Here is a 12228-nt window from a genome sequence, read left to right on the forward strand (position 1 = left end):
GGAGATGGTACAATACCTCCACAGCGGCTCTCATGAATCCATGCAGGGAGATGGTTCAGGCAATTGAAGAAGCACTTCCACGTTGGGAGCTGTCAGTAGCGCCGTGATATAGTGCGGCTCCGATGCAAGGGGAGTTTTCTGTGAATTTCCAGGACTTGTAATAAAATCCCTTTTAGTTTTTATCTGTTGACAGTCCATACAGGGAAGCAGGGGAATATCTGTGGCACTGCAATGACACAAACACATGACCTTCAGACTGGCTAGCAACTGCTATTGTGTTCCCACCAGAAACAAAGGTCAGTCTTTTGGTTTCCCTGTGTCATGTCACCTTCTAACCAACCTGACCTCAGGGTTCCTCTGACCTCTGCCCAGTCTGATGGTCCTGTGCTAGATGCCCAGTTCATCTTTAAAGGTTTGGGGAACTCTCCTCAGATTTCTGTTGATCCTCTCATGCCCTTGCTTATTCCCAAAAGGTCTTTGGTCCTCAATAAATCCTCTCATCCTCTCTCTACTTCGGTTCAGGTCAATGTTCTGGATTCTTGTCTCTGCAGAGGCATTCTTCAGTTTCTTGTACATTGGAGAGGGTTTGGTCCTGAGGAAGCATCTTGGATCGCTGTATCTGAGGTCTTTGCACCTCGTCTGTTGAGGAGGTTTCATCTGAGATTTCCCTTTAAGCCTGGGCCCGGGCTGGGGAGGGGGAGGGGCCATAAGAGGGAGGGTACTGTCATTGATATGCAATAAAGTCTGGCAGCTTACCTCTGGCTGCCTTTTTATCCTCTCTCCTTCCTGTATGGCCTCACCCCAGGCCATCCCAAGAAGTCTATATTAACTGTTGCACTGCAGGTCTTCAGTGCTATTCAACTATTCAACTATTCAACTTTGTTTGTAGCTTGACTTCCTGTCTGCCGTGTGCTAAGTTAACCTTTCTGTGTACCGATTTTGGCTTGTCCCTGACTACTCTTGTTTGCCTGTGAACCCGGCCTTTTGGGCCTGTCCCTTGGTTTCCCTTGTCTGTCTGTTGCCCCGACCTCGGCTTACCCATCACTATCCCTTGTGTTCTCAGTGGCTGCTTCCCCTCTCTCCCTACGGAGCGCGACCTGGGTTCAGCTGCAGCGAAGGCCATCCTCACCACTAGAGGCTCTGGTGAACACCTGCTGGACCTTAGACTCTGCGCCCTGGGGAGTCTTGGGCTCACGTTTCCTGTCCATCTGCAGCAGTCGGCTATTAGGTTCACTACCTTGCGGTGCACTCCTGTCTCCAACGGGGTGCATCTGTCACCTGGACACAGGTGACCTGACAATGTTCTGGAGTGAGCTCCCTTCCTACTATACTGGGTCCCCCAGGGTGGCAGAAAACAAGAGATATATGTCACCAGCACACCAAGAAAATATAAGGGTCCAAAGCAGTGGGAGAACTCTCAGGGTTACAAAGGTTTCTTGCCCCCGGGCCCTGGTGTTCTGCCACTGTGGCACTGTGGTGTTCCCCAGCTGTCCTGTCCCTGTCCCTATTGACAGCGCTGGTCTGGCATCTGTCTCCTTGGCAGCGGCAGCAGTCTATTAGGACCTACTGCTGGTGACATTATGGGTGCATTCAGGGGAAGGCTGGCACTATTGGTTAGAGGGAGTCGAGCCCCCAGCTGGTCACCTAGCAGCAGTAATGCTGTATAATCTTCTCTGTTGACATGCTAATCAGGATGTGATCCAGGTCATGCTCCCAGTCAGATCTAATAAACACAGTATTTATTAGCATCAAGAGTACAACCACATATATATAATCAACCGTATGTTCAGCAGCCATGTGGGCTCTATGCCTGTAAAGTGTGGGCTTTGATCAATAAAATCACTGATATTTAACACTAGGATTTGACTAGGAGCATCACCTGGATTGCATCACGATGCTACACAATGCTCAACTGTCTACAACCAACAGAGATAGGCTTGGGTGTGTTTGAAATCCCACATGCCCGATCCCACCAGGAAGCAGACACTACACAGTGCTAATCACAGCCAGTGAGACATTTTCTGATCTGTGCAGAGCTGCGGAACCGGAAATGTCTCACTGCCTGTGATTAGCACTGTGCAGTGTGGGCTTCCTGGCGGGATTGGGTATGTGGGATTTTGAACATGCCCAGCCCATCTCTAACAACAAATTGTACTGGCCCTCCTGTACATCAGCCCCATAAAGTAACCAGCACTGGGTTCCAATGTGCTGCCACCACCGGGACAGGACAGCAACGCTGGTTGTTCCAGCACTGGTCGACACTGGGAGGATTCCCCCATCCACCTATAATATGTAGATGGGGGAATTGGATCATTTTTTTTTTTTTTCATTCAACCAATAGTTGAATGAAAAAAAGTGATCAATGTATGGGCTGTTTAATGTATGGGCAGTTTAAATCTCAGCTGGTTCAGCAGGAACTGGCTGAGATTTGAACCATTAATGAGCAGATTGTCTTATCATTATCACTAGTGGTTGCTGTATAGCCACTAGTGATAATCACTGTTTGTCGGGAGAATACAATTGCTGGGCAGGAGGGATATTCCCCTGTCACCACTGTCTGTGTTGATGGGGGAATCATGCAAGTTTCTTTCCTGCAATCTGTGGAAGTAGGAAAGAAATTTGCACCATATATTACCTGCCTAACTGAAAGTGAAATTAAATTGTGAATGTCTTGAAAGAACAGGAGAGGGAGAGGGAGACAGATGGGGGAGAGAAGGGATGGAGATAATGCAGTTCAGTGATTACAGTGTACTGCAGTCTGCAGTGCACACCCTTACCCACGGTCCAGGCTAGAATCTCAGGCATCATTCACACACAGCCAGAAATGCTGCTGATTTTCATATTTCCTACCCACACATCCCCTCTCTTCAGATACAGCACGCCGGGGTAGAGTTTGGTTGGGACTGGAATGAGGAGGAGGAGGAGCTGTATTCCTCCCTGCTTGTATCTGAGGAGAGTGAGGGGGGTGGCTGGACTCGCTGGGCTGTGAAAGAGTGTCATGGACTGACACTCAGCTCAGCTTGCAGTCACCACTCTCAGAATTTACAGGCTGGTTCTCCTGTCCTGTTTTTTCAGTAACTGAGATGAAGCCCCCCACAGTGCTCGTGGAGTCTTTCCTGCAACTCGCTCTTCTCTGTGCCAATGAGGATGCAGGATCTGGTGGCTGTGGTTGTGTGAGCGCTCGCATTATGCAGTGTCAGTGAGCAGAGGGAGGGGAGAGGACTGACTTGGGACGCTCTCCCTCTCAGGAGAGACTGTGTTACTCCAGAGGCGGCCCGAGCAAAATACCCCCTAGGGATGCCATTGTGAAGCATCCATGTACAACAGGACAGCTGACTTCCACATCTTTTATTTTTAAATGGGGAGTTGTTTCACATTGCTGCCTCACTGCTTGACTTGGGCATTCTAGTTTAAAAGCCTCCATACACAATTGGGACAGTCTCTCTAGTGATGGCCCAGCTCTTAACAACCCTGATCCAGGATGGGGGTCTTTCCCTTTCCAAAGCAGTGTTTTCTTTCATTCTCTCCTCTAATACTCCTCTACTCAGAGGAGTATTCCTCTCTGTGCTTCAATGTGGATAACTCTCTCTAGAGCTAAAACAACCCTTTTGTCAACTTTAGTTTGTAGGTGTGTCTTTAAAGTCACATTAAAGCTTAATTTTTTAAAATTAAAGTAACAAACACATCATACTTACCTGCTCTGTGTAATGGTTTTGCACAGAGCAGCCCCGATCCTCATATTTTGGGGTCCCCCTATTAGCGCTCCTCCTCTTTGACAAGTGTCTCCATGGAAGCAGCTTTCCATGGGGGCACCCATGTGTGCTCTCTCTCAAGCTGCACTGCCTGTGTCTATGCAACTATTGACACAGAGCGGGTTGCTCAACCCACCCCCCCCCCCCCTTGGTGACGGATGAAAAATGGACAGCAATGCATTCCTATGGGAAATTGGATGTAAACAGATGATCAACCTGTGCACATCACTTTACATCCACATTAGTTCAGGTTCATTTTTTAAATGAATGAGTGAGTAAAAAACTTGTATAGCGCTACAAATTCGAACTGAATTGCCTCAAGGCGCTTGGTATCCATTTCCTTCTATTTTTTGCCTTCAGAATAGGTGGGTCTTGAGTTTTTTCTAAAGGCCTGGTGATTCACTTGGGTTCGGATATTGGTTGTTACTGCGTTCCACAGTCGAGGTCCTTGGACTGCAAATTGTCATTCTCCTTTGCTCTTGCAGCGGGCCTCGGGTTTTTGTAGTAGATTTTGGTTGGTAGATCGGAGAACGCGATTAGGGTTGTGGCATTTTATATTATCACATAAATATTGGGGCGCTCTTCCTTGTACACATTTGTGCGTCAGGCATAGGGCCTTAAATGTGATCCGGTCTTTTATGGGCAACCAGTTGAGGGACCTGAGGGAGTGATTGATTCCCAGAGTTTTTCTCCTGTTACAAGTCGTGCCGCTGTATTCTGGACGACTTGTAGACGAGCAACCTGGTATTTTGGGAGTCCGAGGTAAAGGGCGTTTGCATAGTCGAGCCTGGAGTTGATTATTGTTCCCACCACTACTGCTGTGTCTTCTTTTGGGATGAAGGGAATGAGTCTACGTAGCAGGCGCAGCAGATGGTGAGATCCGCTGACTACTGAACCTATTTGTGCATCCATTGTCATGTCGGTATCAAATGTAACTCAGAGGCTTTTGACTTTGGTGGGCACGGAACGGCCCACTCCCCAGCTTCCTCGATGGATAGGAACATGGCTGATTTGACTGAGGCCCTGTTCAGCCAGCCTAGTCAGAGGTCTCCCCCCCCCTCCTCAGCTTGCCCACTACTCCCCTGATGCCATATTATTAGCCCGTTTCTCCACCATGCTACAACAGGAGCTCTCCAAAGCTTGCACTATGATTACCACTGATCTGAAAAAAGATATACATGGCTTGGGCGAACGATTTGATCTGATTGAGACCAAGGTGGACAACACAATCAAACGGGTCAATCAGAATACTGCTATGCTCACGGACCTGCAGGATCGGCTGGATGAGGCATATATTAAAATTGAGGACCTTGAGAATCGATCACGAAGGTACAATGTGCGCATCCGTGGCCTCCCGGAGACTCACACTGATCTTGAGGGGGCTATGAGAGAGTTAATGAAAGAACTTATCCCTGATATTTCTGTTCATCATATGGAAATCGATCGAATCCACCGCGCATTGACAGCCCCGAGGATGGACGGATTGCCCCGGGACATTATTGCTAAACCACATTTCTACCGTATCAAGGAGAGGATGATGTTCGTGGCCCGGAGCAAACCGGATTTGTCGCTTTTCGGCGCTCCTATACAGCTTTTCACAAATCTGGCGCCGTCCACGGTACAGAAACGTAGGACCCTTCAACCACTACTTCAGCAACTTCAGAACAAGCAGATCAAATATAGATGGTCGTTCCCGTTTAAATTGTCATTCACGTATAAAGGACGATCCCACTCCTTTTCCACATTTCAAACGGGTGAAGACCTGTTGTTTGAACTTGGCATCATCACACAAGACCCCCAGGCATCTTCTTCGTCACGCCCAGATGATCGCCCTCTTGCGCCACTATGGAAGGATCGCAGGCGCACGCAGGCCAAGAGTGCTCAACGAGACACCTGAGTACTTTCACTGTCCTTTGCCCTCCTTTGGACCTTTCTACGATAGGGTCCTATGGACCTGACCCGACATCGGGTTGCGATTCAGGCCTTGCAAGGCCACTGTCGCTTTCTACGTGATTGCAGCTTAACCAAGTCATCGTTTTTTTTCTCCCCCCTTTTAATTTTTGATTTTGCTGTTGATTTTTGTTTTTATGTTTATGGAAGGAGTTGCCCTACCGTCACTTTGTTGTCCCTCCGGACTCCAATATAGTTACCAGAGCAACATTTACCAAATTAGGGACTGGGGTTCGGGTGGGTTGATTAGTTGTTCCCCTATGGGGGGGGGGTTGCAGGGGTGGGAACTACCGATGGGGACTCTTCCTGCCTCTGTGTCCCCTCCCTCGGGGATAAGTGTCGCAGTGGGCGGCTCGCGGAGTTATATTGGGAAGATGTGTTCTTGTTTCCCCTGATTGTCCTGTCTCAATATTTTCATTTTTGTTTGAGTTGGGGTGGTCTTACAGGCCACTCGATTGCGAGACTACTTATTCTCGGACGAGAATAGTACCCTTGCACTTAAAGTACCGGATGTTGTCTCCGGTGGGGGTTATCCCCCAGGTTCTATTACACAAAAAACGTATATTTAGATGGTTTCAGTTAGGTTGTTTAGGCCTACGGCCTACTAATGTTTGTCTGTTTTCTTTCTGTCCTTTTCTAATTTCCTCTTGTCCTCCCCTTCTTCTGTGTGAACCCCGGATCGGCAAGCTCTTCCCACGCATTCTGGCTTTGGAAACCTTGGTGGTCGGCCGTCTCTATCCCAGCGGTCCAGCTCTGCTTTCATCTACAAGAGGTAAGAGTGCTCTGCCCTGCCACGATGGCCACTGCCTTGACTACTGATTACTCTGTCATCAGCCACAACGTACATGGATTCAATTTCCCAGTTAAGAGGACAAAGGCCTTTCAGTATTACCATAGGCGAAACGCTGAAGTCCTCTTGCTGCAGGAGACCCATTTCTCTAAAACCTCGGCACCCCGTTATTTACACGTGAAATACCCGCAATTTTATTTTAGCAGGGGGCCCGGAAAAGAAGGGGGGTGTAGCCATTTGCTTTTCGAAGCGGACTCCTTTTACTCCCATCTCTATAACCAAGGACAAGGGTGGTAGGTACATTATGGCTGTGGGACGGCTTCACAATCAGGAGGTCTCCTTTATTTCGTATTACGCTCCTAATACGGGACAGCTTGAGTTTTTTAGCAAAATGTTCCGAATATTGCTGCCCAAGGTTCGAGGCCAGGTTATTTTGGGAGGGGATAGTAACATTGCCTTAGATAGGATTATGGACAAATCCGATTCTCTTAAGCCCATTTTGAAACGTCCACCGCTAGTGAGTGGCAAGGTGGCACGATTATTTAATTTACATGGCCTGATCGACGCTTGGCGAGAATTCAATCCCACAGCCAGGGACTTCACACACGTTTCTCATTGATATTAGACATAAAATAGACAAAGCTAGATTGGAACTCAACCTCGGTTTGACTACGCAGGCTGAAAAGCATATAAGTTGGTCGAAACATAGGTTATATACTATGGGGGATAAGCCGACCACTATGTTAGCCAGAAAACTGGTTCCTCGGCCATTTTCACCGACATTGCCGAAGTTGAGATTATCTACAGGTCTTTCGACCCAAAATCCCGAAAAAATAATTAGTGAATTTTATGAATTTTATACTAGGCTATACGACTCACCAAAAGCTCCAGACCGTTCTAGAGAAGGGACATTCTTTAACGACTTGCAGTTGCCAAAATTGACACCAACCCATGCGGACCTGATGGATGGGGCCTTTACGGAACCTGAAATCAGAGCTGCAATCAAATCTACACATCCTACTAAAGCACCGGGGCCGGACGGCTTCCCGGGTCACTACTATAGGAAATATTTAGATGTCTTAGCACCCCACCTTTGCTCTTATTTTAACGCCTTGAGAAATGGTAATAAGCTCCCCTGCCATGAGAACGCTGCATATATACATATGATTCCAAAACCAGGGAAGGACCATGGAGACTGTGCCAATTACCGCCCGATTTCCCTGATCAATACGGACTTAAAGATCCTCACCAAAATTTTGGCCCAGAGACTGAATATGATGATTCAGAACTACATTCACCCCGACCAGGCAGGTTTCATCCCTAATAGGCAGGCTTCTGACCAAACCCGACGGTTGATTAATCTTATTTCAGCGCTTCAATCTGATTGGGATAATGGGGGAATCAGGAGAGGGATGTTGCTTTCATTAGATATCCGTAAAGCATTCGATTCCATCTCCTGGGACTATTTGTTTAATGTTTTAGAACGTTTTGGTTTTGGACGGCGCTTTTTGGATCTTCTCCGTACATTATATGATTCCCCGAGTGCTTCACTTATGCTTAAGGGATATTCTTCCCAACCTCTGACGATTAGGCGAGGAACGAGACAGGGGTGTCCGCTATCGCCGCTGTTATTCGCGTTGGCGATCGAGCCGTTAGCGATTAAAATACGTGCTAGTGACGACATTCGGGGCATCAACTGTTGCAACTATGAACATAAGTGTTTGCTTTTTGCGGACGATTTACTGCTGACCTTGTCCTCACCGATTACATCCCTCCCCAATTTATTAGCTATTTTACAACCATTTTCTGAAATATCAGGATTAGAAATCAACCACAGTAAATCTAGGGCTCTAAATTTATCGTTACCTAGTAATATCCAGGAGACACTTGAACAATGCTTTCAATTTAAATGGGAACCGCACGCTCTCTCCTATTTAGGCATGCATTTGACTTTCTCCATTAGCCAGCTATATAAAAGCAACTACCGAGGCCTCTTTAAACGATTGACAGACGATTTAGCAAGGTGGCAGTTGCATCCCCCATCGTGGTTTGGCAGATTACACTCTACAAAGAAGAACGTTCTACCTCGATTATTGTACTTTTACCGCACTTTACCTATATCATTGCCCCGTAACGACCTTAAGCAGTTCCAACGTAGAATCTTACAGTTTATTTGGGGGGACAAGAGACCTAGGGTGAACAGGGGCACTCTATATACGCCAAGGCGAAAAGGTGGTCTCGGACTACCGGATTTGCTTAAATATTTTTACGCCGCACAGGTGGCACAATTATCGAGATTCCATTCCCAGAGGCCACAGGCTATCTGGATGATCATGGAATCTCGCTCATGTCGCCCCAGTCCAATTTCTCACCTTATGTGGCTCCCAACTAAGGAGAGGCCGGCCATCCTGTGCCCTACTTTGTCATTGTCTTTAGACATCTGGGATAGACTTTCCAGAACTCACAAATTTAGGTCACCCCATACCCCGTTGGCGCCTTTTTTGCAGAACAAAACTTTCACCCCGGGTCTCTCCCCCCAAGCATTTAATTGGTGGACTAATAAAGGTCTTATGCGGATAGCAGATTTGTGCGATCATAAGGGTATGTTGTCCGAGAGGGTCATGATTGACAAATACCATATGCCTCCAACAGAAGGTTATAGGTTCACTCAGCTTACCCACTACATACGGACTTTGGCCCGTAAGGGCGACTTATCTACCTCTACACCCATGGAACAATTATGTAGACAGTACGACAAGATTAAGGGCCACATATCTGTTGTATATTCTATATTGTCGTATGTAGCGACTAAGTTGAGCTATATGGTCCAGTGGGAAACCGATTTGCAGGAAACCATTGAACTAGAAGACTGGTGTGAAATGGCAGAGATGGCTTCCCGATCCCTCATCAATACTTCTATAATAGAAGCCAATTATAAGGTTTTGCTGCGTTGGTACATGGTGCCAGCTAGGCTGGCAACTTTTGTACCAGGAGCTACTCCGTACTGCTTTAGGGGATGTGGTCAGCTTGGTACTATTTATCACATCTGGTGGACATGCCCCAAGGTGAGGAGGTTCTGGATCAGAGTATACAACTTTATTTACTCCCTCACCCGGATAAACCTGCCCAAGTCGGCGAAGCAGGCGCTGTTGGGAAGTGGGGGGGTCGAGGCCCTTAAATCTGGCAGGCGACTACTGACATTTATTTTTATTTCGGCCAAAATCACCATTGCCAGAAACTGGAGGTCAGCTGCTCTCCCATTTGAACAGCTTAAGGGAAAATTATCCTGGCTGATGTTAAATGAGAGGTTGTCGGCCCTAACACAAGATAAAATTAATTTTTTTCATCAGGTGTGGGATCCTTGGATTGGTTACCTCACTAATGATACCAGTGTGCGTGGGACTTAGTTATAATTTTCAGTTCTATAGCTTGGAAATGCCGATCCGTGGTTTCTCCCCCCCCCCCTCCCCCTTCACTTCTTACTTTTCTCTTCTTTTTCTCTTTCCTTTCTAATTCTTTCCTTTATATCTTTTTTTCTTTCTTGGACTTCTCTGTCCTTATTGCCTTTGTATATTGTTATTAACATGACCGGATTCAGCCCATGCAGGGTTTGCTGGGCTTTGACGTCCTCTTTCCTGCCTTATACGCATTGTGCGATCATTGTCGGTCAACGATCGACCCGAAGTTGAGGGAAAGAATTGTTTGTTGCTAGTCTATGTGATCTCTATTAGATTATGTATTCTATTTTTGTTTTTCTTTTACCGATGTTTTCATGATATTCCAACTAGGAGTTTTAGACGTCAGGGCCCTTGATATTGAAATCTCATTTGCTATTATGATTGTACAATGACTAGATACGCTTCTTGTCTGTTAATATCATTTCATCTTTTCTAATAAAAACATTGGAACATAAATTTAGAGGGTAGTCTGAGAGTTAGCTGACTCAGACTGTATGATTTTTCACCAAATTTGGGCCTCTGTCCCAGCCATGGCTGTACTGTGAGTGACCACTATTGTTGTCTGGGGTGCCGTTACCACCCCAGGCCAAGGGTGGCAGCAGTCACGTCAAGGTGTTTTGGGTGTTCCCCTTCGGCAGCCAATCAGTGGGGGTTGATCTTCCCGCTGTGCATGCTGGGGAGGAGTACTTAAGGGACAGATGCCATTGGTCGTCGATCCTGGGTCCCCCGTGTGTGGCCCTCCTGGCTGGGGGTGCATGTTCAAGTGTTCCTGGCTCTGGGACCACGTTGGTCTAAGTAGGCCCGGTAGTCAGTCCGAGGAGGGAGGAAGCCACTCGATGAAGAACCTATCTTAGAGAGCACCGAGCACGAGTGTGGTATCTTGGGAAAGGCCTTAAACTTCATCGAAGGATGCACCATTACTGAAAGGCTGAATGATGGTCACCGACAGTTCTAAGTTCACAAGAAGTTAATCGGGAGAGATCCGGGTCCTGAATCCTGTGTTGAGAGGATTTTGGACCGAACATATCTTCATTTTGAGAAGGTCTGTGGCAGAGACTTTATAAAAATATCCGTGCACCATCCTGGCTGCTAGGCTAGTGAGAGAGGCCTATCCAGGTGCGCAATACCCACTCTGGCTAGAGATGGCAACGAAAGCTGTGTCGCTGGAAGCAGGAGTGTTTCCGGATAGAAGTTGTACACCGGAACCTATTACCTATTACCCTTCCACCTCTTCAATGACTTATTTTATTCTTTTAACGAGTTCAGCAAATAAAGCAAAGAAAAAGAACTCTAAAGTGTGGACATTGAACTTTCTCAGCTCTCATCTGATACCCTAGATGGCGAGGAAATAGAGGTAACATGCCGCCCAATACAATCCAGCAGCTCTTCCGGGGGTAGTGCTACATAAGTATAAATGTATGTTGTTTTTTTAGTCCTGTACTTCTCTTTTAATGGTTGAAAAGGGTCTGGGTGTTCTGGATCAAGGACTTAATAACAGAATTTACTGTTACTTAGTAACAGTAAACGATTGCAAGTCCCTCTGTTTTGACCAGTCAGTCATGAATGCTGCTGCCAGATTCATCCACCTTATAAACCATTCAGCATCTGCCAACCCTCCCTGCTATTCTCTCCACTGGCTTCTGTATGCTCAATAAATTAAATTCAAAATACTAACTACATACAAAGTCATCCACAACTCTGCCCTGAGCTACATCACCAACCTCCTCTCACAATATCACCCAATCGGTCCTCTTTGCTCCTCAAAAGACCTCCTGCTCTCTAACCTTATCATCACCTCCTCCCATGCTTGCATTGAGGGCTTCTCCAGAACTTCTCCTATCCTCTGAAACTCCCTACCCCGATCTCTTCAGCTATCCCCCTACTCTATTTGTATTGAGGGATATCTAAAAACTCATCATTTAGGGAGGCCTATTCCCCTTCCACCGTTTAAAACTGTACTTTACTTTCTCCATCAGCTCACCCAAGTTATTTCCTTTTGTATCACTTGGCCCTCTCTTTTAGAATGTAAGCTCTAATGAGTAGGGCTCTCTGAAGTCTACTGTACAGTTTTTATTTTATAATGCAGTGTGCGAACTGTATATTATAAATCCAAAATAATAATAATAATAATAATAATAATAATAATAATAATAATGCATGTTTTTGTGTAGTTACCAGAATTGGGCTTTAAGGTCTTCCTGTTGGGATAAAAACATTAAGGGGCAGATCCACAAAGAAATTACGCCGGCGTATCTATTGATACGCCGGCGTAATTTCA

Source organism: Rana temporaria, chromosome 7, assembly GCF_905171775.1.
Source record: "Rana temporaria chromosome 7, aRanTem1.1, whole genome shotgun sequence".
NCBI lineage: Eukaryota > Metazoa > Chordata > Amphibia > Anura > Ranidae > Rana > Rana temporaria.